A 14,379-nucleotide genomic window follows, 5' to 3' on the forward strand; every position below is an offset into this window, starting at 1 on the left:
GTTCGAGGTGATACAGTGTTTTACGATAACACCAAGCGATGGGGTATGAGGTGATACAGTGTTTTACGATAACACTGAGCGATGGGGTTCGAGGTGATACAGTGTTTTACGATAACACCAAGCGATGGGGTATGAGGTGATGTGGTGATTTACGATAACACCGAGCGATGGGGTTCGAGTTGATGTGATTTACGATAACACTGAGCGATGGGGTATGAGGTGATACGGGGTTTTACGATAACACCGAGCGATGGGGTTCGAGGTGATGTGGTGATTTACGATAACACCGAGCGATGGGGTTCGAGGTGATTTACGATAACACCGGGCGATGGGGTTCGAGGTGATGTGGTGATTTACGATAACACCGAGGGATTGGGTTCGAGGTGATACGGTGTTTTACGATAACACCGAGCGATGGGGTACGAGGTGATACGGGGTTTTACGATAACACCGAGCGATGGGGTTCGAGGTGATGTGGTGATTTACGATAACACCGAGCGATGGGGTTCGAGGTGATTTACGATAACACCGGGCGATGGGGTTCGAGGTGATGTGGTGATTTACGATAACACCGAGCGATGGGGCTCGAGGTGATGTGGTGATTTACGATAACACCGAGCGATGGGGTTCGAGGTGATGTGGTGATTTACGATAACACTGAGCGATGGGGTTCGAGGTGATGTTGTGATTTACGATAACACTGAGCGATGGGGTTCGAGGTGATGTGGTGATTTACGATAACACTGAGCGATGGTGTGAGGTGATTTACGATAACACTGAGCGATGGGGTTCGAGGTGATGTGGTGATTTACGATAACACTGAGCGATGGTGTGAGGTGATGTGGTGATTTACGATAACACCGAGCGATGGGGTTCGAGGTGATGTGGTGATTTACGATAACACAGAGCGATGGTGTGAGGTGATTTACGATAACACTGAGCGATGGGGTTCGAGGTGATGTGGTGATTTACGATAACACTGAGCGATGGGGTTCGAGGTGATGTGGTGATTTACGATAACACTGAGCGATGGGGTTCGAGGTGATGTGGTGATTTACGATAACACCGAGCGATGGGGTACGAGGTGATTTACGATAACACTGAGCGATTGGGTCCGAGGTGATGTGGTGATTTGCGATAACACAGAGCGATGGGGTTCGAGGTGATACGGTGTTTTAAGGTGTTTTACGATAACACCGAGCAAAGGGGGGAGGTGATATGGTGTTTTAAGGTGATTTACGATAACACCGAGCGATGGGGTTCGAGGTGATACGGTGTTTTAAGGTGATTTACGATAACACCGAGCAAAGGGGGGAGGTGATATGGTGTTTTAAGGTGATTTACGATAACACCGAGCGATGGGGTATGAGGTGATACAGTGTTTTACGATAACACTGAGCGATGGGGTTCGAGGTGATACAGTGTTTTACGATAACACCAAGCGATGGGGTATGAGGTGATACAGTGTTTTACGATAACACTGAGCGATGGGGTTCGAGGTGATACAGTGTTTTACGATAACACCAAGCGATGGGGTATGAGGTGATACAGTGTTTTACGATAACACTGAGCGATGGGGTTCGAGGTGATACAGTGTTTTACGATAACACCAAGCGATGGGGTATGAGGTGATGTGGTGATTTACGATAACACCGAGCGATGGGGTTCGAGTTGATGTGATTTACGATAACACTGAGCGATGGGGTATGAGGTGATACGGGGTTTTACGATAACACCGAGCGATGGGGTTCGAGGTGATGTGGTGATTTACGATAACACCGAGCGATGGGGTTCGAGGTGATTTACGATAACACCGGGCGATGGGGTTCGAGGTGATGTGGTGATTTACGATAACACCGAGGGATTGGCTCCGAGGTGATACGGTGTTTTACGATAACACCGAGCGATGGGGTACGAGGTGATACGGGGTTTTACGATAACACCGAGCGATGGGGTTCGAGGTGATGTGGTGATTTACGATAACACCGAGCGATGGGGTTCGAGGTGATTTACGATAACACCGGGCGATGGGGTTCGAGGTGATGTGGTGATTTACGATAACACCGAGCGATGGGGCTCGAGGTGATGTGGTGATTTACGATAACACCGAGCGATGGGGTTCGAGGTGATGTGGTGATTTACGATAACACTGAGCGATGGGGTTCGAGGTGATGTTGTGATTTACGATAACACTGAGCGATGGGGTTCGAGGTGATGTGGTGATTTACGATAACACTGAGCGATGGTGTGAGGTGATTTACGATAACACTGAGCGATGGGGTTCGAGGTGATGTGGTGATTTACGATAACACTGAGCGATGGTGTGAGGTGATGTGGTGATTTACGATAACACCGAGCGATGGGGTTCGAGGTGATGTGGTGATTTACGATAACACAGAGCGATGGTGTGAGGTGATTTACGATAACACTGAGCGATGGGGTTCGAGGTGATGTGGTGATTTACGATAACACTGAGCGATGGGGTTCGAGGTGATGTGGTGATTTACGATAACACTGAGCGATGGGGTTCGAGGTGATGTGGTGATTTACGATAACACCGAGCGATGGGGTACGAGGTGATTTACGATAACACTGAGCGATTGGGTCCGAGGTGATGTGGTGATTTGCGATAACACAGAGCGATGGGGTTCGAGGTGATACGGCGTTTTAAGGTGTTTTACGATAACACCGAGCAAAGGGGGGAGGTGATATGGTGTTTTAAGGTGATTTACGATAACACCGAGCGATGGGGTTCGAGGTGATACGGTGTTTTAAGGTGATTTACGATAACACCGAGCAAAGGGGGGAGGTGATATGGTGTTTTAAGGTGATTTACGATAACACCGAGCGATGGGGTTCGAGGTGATACGGTGTTTTAAGGTGATTTACGATAACACCGAGCAAAGGGGGGAGGTGATATGGTGTTTTAAGGTGATTTACGATAACACCGAGCGATTGGGTTCGACGTGATGTGGTGATTTACGATAACACAGAGATTGGGTCCGAGGTGATGTGATTTACGATAACACCGGGCGATGGGGTACGAGGTGATGTGGTGATTTACGATAAAACCGAGCGATGGGGTCCGAGGTGATGTGGTGATTTACGATAAAACACCGGGCGATGGGGTTCGAGAATGTGGTGATTTACGATAACACCGAGCGATGGGGCTCGAGGTGATGTGGTGATTTTACGATAACACCGAGCGATGGGGCTCGAGGTGATGTGGTGATTTTACGATAACACCGGGCGATGGGGTTCGAGAATGTGGTAATTTACGATAACACCGAGCGATGGGGCTCGAGGTGATGTGGTGATTTACGATAACACTGAGCGATTGGGTTCGAGGTGATGTGGTGATTTACGACAACACTGAGCGATGGGGTTCGAGGTGATGTGGTGATTTACGATAACATTGAGCGATGGGGTTCGAGGTGATGTGGTGATTTACGATAACACCGAGCGATGGGGTACGAGGTGATTTACGATAACACTGAGCGATTGGGTCCGAGGTGATGTGGTGATTTGCGATAACACAGAGATTGGGTACGAGGTGATGTGGTGATTTACGATAACACTGAGCGATGGGGTTCGAGGTGATGTGGTGATTTACGATAACACTGAGCGATGGTGTGAGGTGATGTGGTGATTTACGATAACACCGAGCGATGGGGTTCGAGGTGATGTGGTGATTTACGATAACACAGAGCGATGGTGTGAGGTGATTTACGATAACACTGAGCGATGGGGTTCGAGGTGATGTGGTGATTTACGATAACACTGAGCGATGGGGTTCGAGGTGATGTGGTGATTTACGATAACACTGAGCGATGGGGTTCGAGGTGATGTGGTGATTTACGATAACACCGAGCGATGGGGTACGAGGTGATTTACGATAACACTGAGCGATTGGGTCCGAGGTGATGTGGTGATTTGCGATAACACAGAGCGATGGGGTTCGAGGTGATACGGTGTTTTAAGGTGTTTTACGATAACACCGAGCAAAGGGGGGAGGTGATATGGTGTTTTAAGGTGATTTACGATAACACCGAGCGATGGGGTTCGAGGTGATACGGTGTTTTAAGGTGATTTACGATAACACCGAGCAAAGGGGGGAGGTGATATGGTGTTTTAAGGTGATTTACGATAACACCGAGCGATGGGGTTCGAGGTGATACGGTGTTTTAAGGTGATTTACGATAACACCGAGCAAAGGGGGGAGGTGATATGGTGTTTTAAGGTGATTTACGATAACACCGAGCGATTGGGTTCGACGTGATGTGGTGATTTACGATAACACAGAGATTGGGTCCGAGGTGATGTGATTTACGATAACACCGGGCGATGGGGTACGAGGTGATGTGGTGATTTACGATAAAACCGAGCGATGGGGTCCGAGGTGATGTGGTGATTTACGATAAAACACCGGGCGATGGGGTTCGAGAATGTGGTGATTTACGATAACACCGAGCGATGGGGCTCGAGGTGATGTGGTGATTTTACGATAACACCGAGCGATGGGGCTCGAGGTGATGTGGTGATTTTACGATAACACCGGGCGATGGGGTTCGAGAATGTGGTAATTTACGATAACACCGAGCGATGGGGCTCGAGGTGATGTGGTGATTTACGATAACACTGAGCGATTGGGTTCGAGGTGATGTGGTGATTTACGACAACACTGAGCGATGGGGTTCGAGGTGATGTGGTGATTTACGATAACATTGAGCGATGGGGTTCGAGGTGATGTGGTGATTTACGATAACACTGAGCGATGGGGTTCGAGGTGATGTGGTGATTTACGATAACACCGAGCGATGGGGTACGAGGTGATTTACGATAACACTGAGCGATTGGGTCCGAGGTGATGTGGTGATTTGCGATAACACAGAGATTGGGTACGAGGTGATGTGGTGATTTACGATAACACCGGGCGATGGGGTACGAGGTGATGTGGTGATTTACGATAACACCGAGCGATTGGGTTCGACGTGATGTGGTGATTTACGATAACACAGAGATTGGGTCCGAGGTGATGTGATTTACGATAACACCGGGCGATGGGGTACGAGGTGATGTGGTGATTTACGATAACACCGAGCGATGGGGTCCGAGGTGATGTGGTGATTTACGATAAAACACCGGGCGATGGGGCTCGAGGTGATGTGGTGATTTTACGATAACACCGAGCGATGGGGCTCGAGGTGATGTGGTGATTTTACGATAACACCGGGCGATGGGGTTCGAGAATGTGGTGATTTACGATAACACCGAGCGATGGGGTCCGAGGTGATACGGGGTTTTACGATAACACAGAGCGATGGGGTGTGAGGTGATACGGTGTTTTACGATAACACTGAGCGATGGGGTGTGAGGTGATACGGGGTTTTACGATAACACCGAGCGATGGGGTGTGAGGTGATACGGTGTTTTACGATAACACTGAGCGATGGGGTGTGAGGTGATACGGTGTTTTACGATAACACCAAGCGATGGGGTTCGAGGTGATACAGTGTTTTACGATAACACCAAGCGATGGGGTTCGAGGTGATACAGTGTTTTACGATAACACTGAGCGATGGGGTATGAGGTGATACGGTGTTTTACGATAACACCAAGCGATGGGGTATGAGGTGATACAGTGTTTTACGATAACACTGAGCGATGGGGTTCGAGGTGATACAGTGTTTTACGATAACACCAAGCGATGGGGTACGAGGTGATACGGGGTTTTACGATAACACCGAGCGATGGGGTACGAGGTGATACGGGGTTTTACGATAACACCGAGCGATGGGGTATGAGGTGATACGGGGTTTTACGATAACACCAAGCGATGGGGTACGAGGTGATACGGGGTTTTACGATAACACCGAGCGATGGGGTTCGAGGTGATACGGTGATTTACGATAACACTGAGCGATGGTGTGAGGTGATTTACGATAACACTGAGCGATGGGGTTCGAGGTGATGTGGTGATTTACGATAACACTGAGCGATGGTGTGAGGTGATGTGGTGATTTACGATAACACCGAGCGATGGGGTTCGAGGTGATGTGGTGATTTACGATAACACTGAGCGATGGTGTGAGGTGATTTACGACAACACTGAGCGATGGGGTTCGAGGTGATGTGGTGATTTACGATAACATTGAGCGATGGGGTTCGAGGTGATGTGGTGATTTACGATAACACTGAGCGATGGGGTTCGAGGTGATGTGGTGATTTACGATAACACCGAGCGATGGGGTACGAGGTGATTTACGATAACACTGAGCGATTGGGTCCGAGGTGATGTGGTGATTTGCGATAACACAGAGATTGGGTACGAGGTGATGTGGTGATTTACGATAACACCGGGCGATGGGGTACGAGGTGATGTGGTGATTTACGATAACACCGAGCGATTGGGTTCGACGTGATGTGGTGATTTACGATAACACAGAGATTGGGTCCGAGGTGATGTGATTTACGATAACACCGGGCGATGGGGTACGAGGTGATGTGGTGATTTACGATAACACCGAGCGATGGGGTCCGAGGTGATGTGGTGATTTACGATAAAACACCGGGCGATGGGGCTCGAGGTGATGTGGTGATTTTACGATAACACCGAGCGATGGGGCTCGAGGTGATGTGGTGATTTTACGATAACACCGGGCGATGGGGTTCGAGAATGTGGTGATTTACGATAACACCGAGCGATGGGGTCCGAGGTGATACGGGGTTTTACGATAACACAGAGCGATGGGGTGTGAGGTGATACGGTGTTTTACGATAACACTGAGCGATGGGGTGTGAGGTGATACGGGGTTTTACGATAACACCAAGCGATGGGGTGTGAGGTGATACGGTGTTTTACGATAACACTGAGCGATGGGGTGTGAGGTGATACGGTGTTTTACGATAACACCAAGCGATGGGGTTCGAGGTGATACAGTGTTTTACGATAACACCAAGCGATGGGGTTCGAGGTGATACAGTGTTTTACGATAACACTGAGCGATGGGGTATGAGTTGATACGGTGTTTTACGATAACACCAAGCGATGGGGTATGAGGTGATACAGTGTTTTACGATAACACTGAGCGATGGGGTTCGAGGTGATACAGTGTTTTACGATAACACCAAGCGATGGGGTACGAGGTTATACGGGGTTTTACGATAACACCGAGCGATGGGGTACGAGGTGATACGGGGTTTTACGATAACACCGAGCGATGGGGTATGAGGTGATACGGGGTTTTACGATAACACCAAGCGATGGGGTACGAGGTGATACAGGGTTTTACGATAACACCGAGCGATGGGGTTCGAGGTGATACGGTGATTTACGATAACACCGAGCGATGGGGTTCGAGGTGATTTACGATAACACCGGGCGATGGGGTTCGAGGTGATGTGGTGATTTACGATAACACCGAGCGATGGGGTTCGAGGTGATTTACGATAACACCGGGCGATGGGGTTCAAGGTGATGTGGTGATTTACGATAACACCGAGCGATGGGGTTCGAGGTGATGTGGTGATTTACGATAACACCGAGCGATGGGGCTCGAGGTGATGTGGTGATTTACGATAACACTGAGCGATGGGGTTCGAGGTGATGTGGTGATTTACGATAACACTGAGCGATGGGGTTCGAGGTGATGTGGTGATTTACGATAACACTGAGCGATGGTGTGAGGTGATTTACGATAACACTGAGCGATGGGGTTCGAGGTGATGTGGTGATTTACGATAACACTGAGCGATGGTGTCAGGTGATGTGGTGATTTACGATAACACCGAGCGATGGGGTTCGAGGTGATGTGGTGATTTACGATAACACTGAGCGATGGTGTGAGGTGATTTACGATAACACTGAGCGATGGGGTTCGAGGTGATGTGGTGATTTACGATAACACCGAGCGATGGGGTTCGAGGTGATGTGGTGATTTACGATAACACTGAGCGATGGGGTTCGAGGTGATGTGGTGATTTACGATAACACTGAGCGATGGGGTTCGAGGTGATGTGGTGATTTACGATAACACCGAGCGATGGGGTACGAGGTGATTTACGATAACACTGAGCGATTGGGTCCGAGGTGATGTGGTGATTTGCGATAACACAGAGATTGGGTACGAGGTGATGTGGTGATTCACGATAACACCGAGCGATGGGGTTCGAGGTGATACGGTGTTTTAAGGTGTTTTACGATAACACCGAGCAAAGGGGGGAGGTGATATGGTGTTTTAAGGTGATTTACGATAACACCGAGCGATGGGGTTCGAGGTGATACGGTGTTTTAAGGTGATTTACGATAACACCGAGCAAAGGGGGGAGGTGATATGGTGTTTTAAGGTGATTTACGATAACACCGAGCGATTGGGTTCGACGTGATGTGGTGATTTACGATAACACAGAGATTGGGTCCGAGGTGATGTGATTTACGATAACACCGGGCGATGGGGTACGAGGTGATGTGGTGATTTACGATAAAACCGAGCGATGGGGTACGAGGTGATGTGGTGATTTACGATAAAACACCGGGCGATGGGGTTCGAGAATGTGGTGATTTACGATAACACCGAGCGATGGGGCTCGAGGTGATGTGGTGATTTTACGATAACACCGAGCGATGGGGCTCGAGGTGATGTGGTGATTTTACGATAACACCGGGCGATGGGGTTCGAGAATGTGGTGATTTACGATAACACCGAGCGATGGGGCTCGAGGTGATGTGGTGATTTACGATAACACTGAGCGATTGGGTTCGAGGTGATGTGGTGATTTACGATAACACTGAGCGATGGGGTTCGAGGTGATGTGGTGATTTACGATAACACTGAGCGATGGGGTTCGAGGTGATGTGGTGATTTACGATAACACTGAGCGATGGGGTTCAATGTGATGTGGTGATTTACGATAACACCGAGCGATGGGGTTCGAGGTGATGTGGTGATTTACGATAACACTGAGCGATGGGGTTCGAGGTGATGTGGTGATTTACGATAACACTGAGCGATGGGGTTCGAGGTGATGTGGTGATTTACGATAACACCGAGCGATGGGGTACGAGGTGATTTACGATAACACTGAGCGATTGGGTCCGAGGTGATGTGGTGATTTGCGATAACACAGAGATTGGGTTCGAGGTGATGTGGTGATTTACGATAACACCGAGCGATGGGGTTCGAGGTGATTTACGATAACACCGGGCGATGGGGTTCGAGGTGATGTGGTGATTTACGATAACACCGAGCGATGGGGTTCGAGGTGATGTGGTGATTTACGATAACACCGAGCGATGGGGCTCGAGGTGATGTGGTGATTTACGATAACACTGAGCGATGGGGTTCGAGGTGATGTGGTGATTTACGATAACACTGAGCGATGGGGTTCGAGGTGATGTGGTGATTTACGATAACACTGAGCGATGGTGTGAGGTGATTTACGATAACACTGAGCGATGGGGTTCGAGGTGATGTGGTGATTTACGATAACACTGAGCGATGGTGTCAGGTGATGTGGTGATTTACGATAACACCGAGCGATGGGGTTCGAGGTGATGTGGTGATTTACGATAACACTGAGCGATGGTGTGAGGTGATTTACGATAACACTGAGCGATGGGGTTCGAGGTGATGTGGTGATTTACGATAACACCGAGCGATGGGGTTCGAGGTGATGTGGTGATTTACGATAACACTGAGCGATGGGGTTCGAGGTGATGTGGTGATTTACGATAACACTGAGCGATGGGGTTCGAGGTGATGTGGTGATTTACGATAACACCGAGCGATGGGGTACGAGGTGATTTACGATAACACTGAGCGATTGGGTCCGAGGTGATGTGGTGATTTGCGATAACACAGAGATTGGGTACGAGGTGATGTGGTGATTCACGATAACACCGAGCGATGGGGTTCGAGGTGATACGGTGTTTTAAGGTGTTTTACGATAACACCGAGCAAAGGGGGGAGGTGATATGGTGTTTTAAGGTGATTTACGATAACACCGAGCGATGGGGTTCGAGGTGATACGGTGTTTTAAGGTGATTTACGATAACACCGAGCAAAGGGGGGAGGTGATATGGTGTTTTAAGGTGATTTACGATAACACCGAGCGATTGGGTTCGACGTGATGTGGTGATTTACGATAACACAGAGATTGGGTCCGAGGTGATGTGATTTACGATAACACCGGGCGATGGGGTACGAGGTGATGTGGTGATTTACGATAAAACCGAGCGATGGGGTCCGAGGTGATGTGGTGATTTACGATAAAACACCGGGCGATGGGGTTCGAGAATGTGGTGATTTACGATAACACCGAGCGATGGGGCTCGAGGTGATGTGGTGATTTTACGATAACACCGAGCGATGGGGCTCGAGGTGATGTGGTGATTTTACGATAACACCGGGCGATGGGGTTCGAGAATGTGGTGATTTACGATAACACCGAGCGATGGGGCTCGAGGTGATGTGGTGATTTACGATAACACTGAGCGATTGGGTTCGAGGTGATGTGGTGATTTACGATAACACTGAGCGATGGGGTTCGAGGTGATGTGGTGATTTACGATAACACTGAGCGATGGGGTTCGAGGTGATGTGGTGATTTACGATAACACTGAGCGATGGGGTTCAATGTGATGTGGTGATTTACGATAACACCGAGCGATGGGGTTCGAGGTGATGTGGTGATTTACGATAACACTGAGCGATGGGGTTCGAGGTGATGTGGTGATTTACGATAACACTGAGCGATGGGGTTCGAGGTGATGTGGTGATTTACGATAACACCGAGCGATGGGGTACGAGGTGATTTACGATAACACTGAGCGATTGGGTCCGAGGTGATGTGGTGATTTGCGATAACACAGAGATTGGGTACGAGGTGATGTGGTGATTTACGATAACACCGGGCGATGGGGTACGAGGTGATGTGGTGATTTACGATAACACCGAGCGATTGGGTTCGACGTGATGTGGTGATTTACGATAACACAGAGATTGGGTCCGAGGTGATGTGATTTACGATAACACCGGGCGATGGGGTACGAGGTGATGTGGTGATTTACGATAACACCGAGCGATGGGGTTCGAGGTGATGTGGTGATTTACGATAACACCGAGCGATGGGGTCCGAGGTGATGTGGTGATTTACGATAAAACACCGGGCGATGGGGTTCGAGAATGTGGTGATTTACGATAACACCGAGCGATGGGGCTCGAGGTGATGTGGTGATTTTACGATAACACCGAGCGATGGGGCTCGAGGTGATGTGGTGATTTTACGATAACACCGGGCGATGGGGTTCGAGAATGTGGTGATTTACGATAACACCGAGCGATGGGGCTCGAGGTGATGTGGTGATTTACGATAACACTGAGCGATTGGGTCCGAGGTGATGTGGTGATTTACGATAACACCGGGCGATGGGGTCCGAGGTGGGGCCAGGGTTCCGGTCTTGAAGCACGGTTTCGACTGCTCCTACTCCTTCGGTAATGCAGTGTAACTGACGGCCCCAGACCAGAAAGACCCTTTCCATAGACGGCCACATAGCGAAGTCACATTTTAAAATTCCTAGTAAGACACTTGATTTATCATCCATAGATTTCTTTTCTAATTATTGTCGCTGAGCCGAAGATATTAACATTTTATATTCATCCGATGTCTGCAATGTTTTTGGAAAACGTGATAACAGTCTCCTCATCAACAGGAATGCAAGCTCCCTGTAGGCTCCTCATCAACAGGAATACAAGCTCCCTGTAGTCTCCTCATCAACAGGAATGCAAGCTCCCTGTAGTCTCATCATCAACAGGAATACAAGCTCCCTGTAGTCTCCTCATCAGCAGGAATACAAGCTCCCTGTAGTCTCCTCATCAGCTGGAATACAAGCTCCCTGTAGTCTCCTCATCATCAGGAATACAAGCTCACTGTAGTCTCCTCATCAACAGGAATACAAGCTCCCTGTAGTCTCCTCATCAGCAGGAATACAAGCTCCCTGTAGTCTCCTCATCAACAGGAATACAAGCTCCCTGTAATCTCCTCATCAACAGGAATACAAGCTCCCTGTAGTCTCCTCATCAGCAGGAATACAAGCGAGCCTGTAGTCTCCTCATCAGCAGGTATACAAGCGAGCCTGTAGTCTCCTCATCAGCAGGAATACAAGCTCCCTGTAGTCTCCTCATCAGCAGGAATACAAGCTCCCTGTAGTCTCCTCATCAGCAGGAATACAAGCTCCCTGTAGTCTCCTCATCAACAGGAATACAAGCTCCCTGTAGTCTCCTCATCAACAGGAATACAAGCTCCCTGTAGTCTCCTCATCAACAGGAATACAAGCTCCCTGTAGTCTCCTCATCAACAGGAATACAAGCTCCCTGTAGTCTTCTCATCAACAGGAATACAAGCTCCCTGTAGTCTCCACATCAGCAGCAATACAAGCGAGCCTGTAGTCTCCTCATCAACAGGAATACAAGCGAGCCTGTAGTCTCCTCATCAACAGGAATACAAGCTCCCTGTAGTCTCTTCATCAGCAGGAATACAAAGCTCCCTGTAGTCTCCTCATCAACAGGAATACAAGCTCCCTGTAATCTCCTCATCAACAGGAATACAAGCTCCATGTAGTCTCCTCATCAGCAGGAATACAAGCTCCCTGTAGTCTCCTCATCAACAGGAATACAAGCTCCCTGTAGTCTCCTCATCAACAGGAATACAAGCTCCCTGTAGTCTCCTCATCAACAGGAATACAAGCTCCCTGTAGTCTCCTCATCAACAGGAATACAAGCTCCCTGTAGTCTTCTCATCAACAGGAATACAAGCTCCCTGTGGTCTCCTCATCAGCAGCAATACAAGTGAGCCTGTAGTCTCCTCATCAACAGGAATACAAGCTCCTTGTAGTCTCTTCATCAGCAGGAATACAAGCAAGCCTGTAGTCTCCTCATCAACAGGAATACAAGCTCCCTGTAGTCTCCTCATCAACAGGAATACAAGCTCCCTGCAGTCTCCTCATCAACAGGAATACAAGCTTCCTGTAGTCTCCTCATCAACAGGAATACAAGCTCCCTGTAGTCTCCTCATCAACAGGAATACAAGCTCCCTGCAGTCTCCTCATCAACAGGAATACAAGCTCCCTGTAGGCTCCTCATCAACAGGAATACAAGCTCCCTGTAGTCTCCTCATCAACAGGAATGCAAGCTCCCTGTAGTCTCATCATCAACAGGAATACAAGCTCCCTGTAGTCTCCTCATCAGCAGGAATACAAGCTCCCTGTAGTCTCCTCATCAGCTGGAATACAAGCTCCCTGTAGTCTCCTCATCATCAGGAATACAAGCTCACTGTAGTCTCCTCATCAACAGGAATACAAGCTCCCTGTAGTCTCCTCATCAGCAGGAATACAAGCTCCCTGTAGTCTCCTCATCAACAGGAATACAAGCTCCCTGTAATCTCCTCATCAACAGGAATACAAGCTCCCTGTAGTCTCCTCATCAGCAGGAATACAAGCGAGCCTGTAGTCTCCTCATCAGCAGGTATACAAGCGAGCCTGTAGTCTCCTCATCAGCAGGAATACAAGCTCCCTGTAGTCTCCTCATCAGCAGGAATACAAGCTCCCTGTAGTCTCCTCATCAGCAGGAATACAAGCTCCCTGTAGTCTCCTCATCAACAGGAATACAAGCTCCCTGTAGTCTCCTCATCAACAGGAATACAAGCTCCCTGTAGTCTCCTCATCAACAGGAATACAAGCTCCCTGTAGTCTCCTCATCAACAGGAATACAAGCTCCCTGTAGTCTTCTCATCAACAGGAATACAAGCTCCCTGTAGTCTCCACATCAGCAGCAATACAAGCGAGCCTGTAGTCTCCTCATCAACAGGAATACAAGCGAGCCTGTAGTCTCCTCATCAACAGGAATACAAGCTCCCTGTAGTCTCTTCATCAGCAGGAATACAAAGCTCCCTGTAGTCTCCTCATCAACAGGAATACAAGCTCCCTGTAATCTCCTCATCAACAGGAATACAAGCTCCATGTAGTCTCCTCATCAGCAGGAATACAAGCTCCCTGTAGTCTCCTCATCAACAGGAATACAAGCTCCCTGTAGTCTCCTCATCAACAGGAATACAAGCTCCCTGTAGTCTCCTCATCAACAGGAATACAAGCTCCCTGTAGTCTCCTCATCAACAGGAATACAAGCTCCCTGTAGTCTTCTCATCAACAGGAATACAAGCTCCCTGTGGTCTCCTCATCAGCAGCAATACAAGTGAGCCTGTAGTCTCCTCATCAACAGGAATACAAGCTCCTTGTAGTCTCTTCATCAGCAGGAATACAAGCAAGCCTGTAGTCTCCTCATCAACAGGAATACAAGCTCCCTGTAGTCTCCTCATCAACAGGAA

The 14,379-nt window shown here is 48.8% G+C and overlaps 1 protein-coding gene and 1 long non-coding RNA gene across 2 annotated transcripts in view; one reads left to right on the forward strand and one right to left on the reverse strand.

Annotated features, from left to right (window-relative positions):
• The window catches only part of LOC149977374 (uncharacterized), a 934,188-nt gene that overhangs the window by 656,028 nt on the left and 263,781 nt on the right, over positions 1-14,379 (forward strand). The window lies entirely within an intron of this gene.
• The window catches only part of LOC110489553 (rho guanine nucleotide exchange factor 4), a 169,960-nt gene that overhangs the window by 32,012 nt on the left and 123,569 nt on the right, over positions 1-14,379 (reverse strand). The gene's annotated exons all lie outside the window — the stretch shown is intronic.

Source organism: Oncorhynchus mykiss, chromosome 15 (genome assembly GCF_057628025.1).
Source record: "Oncorhynchus mykiss isolate SJ-2025 chromosome 15, ASM5762802v1, whole genome shotgun sequence".
In the NCBI taxonomy this organism is placed as follows: Eukaryota; Metazoa; Chordata; class Actinopteri; order Salmoniformes; family Salmonidae; genus Oncorhynchus; species Oncorhynchus mykiss.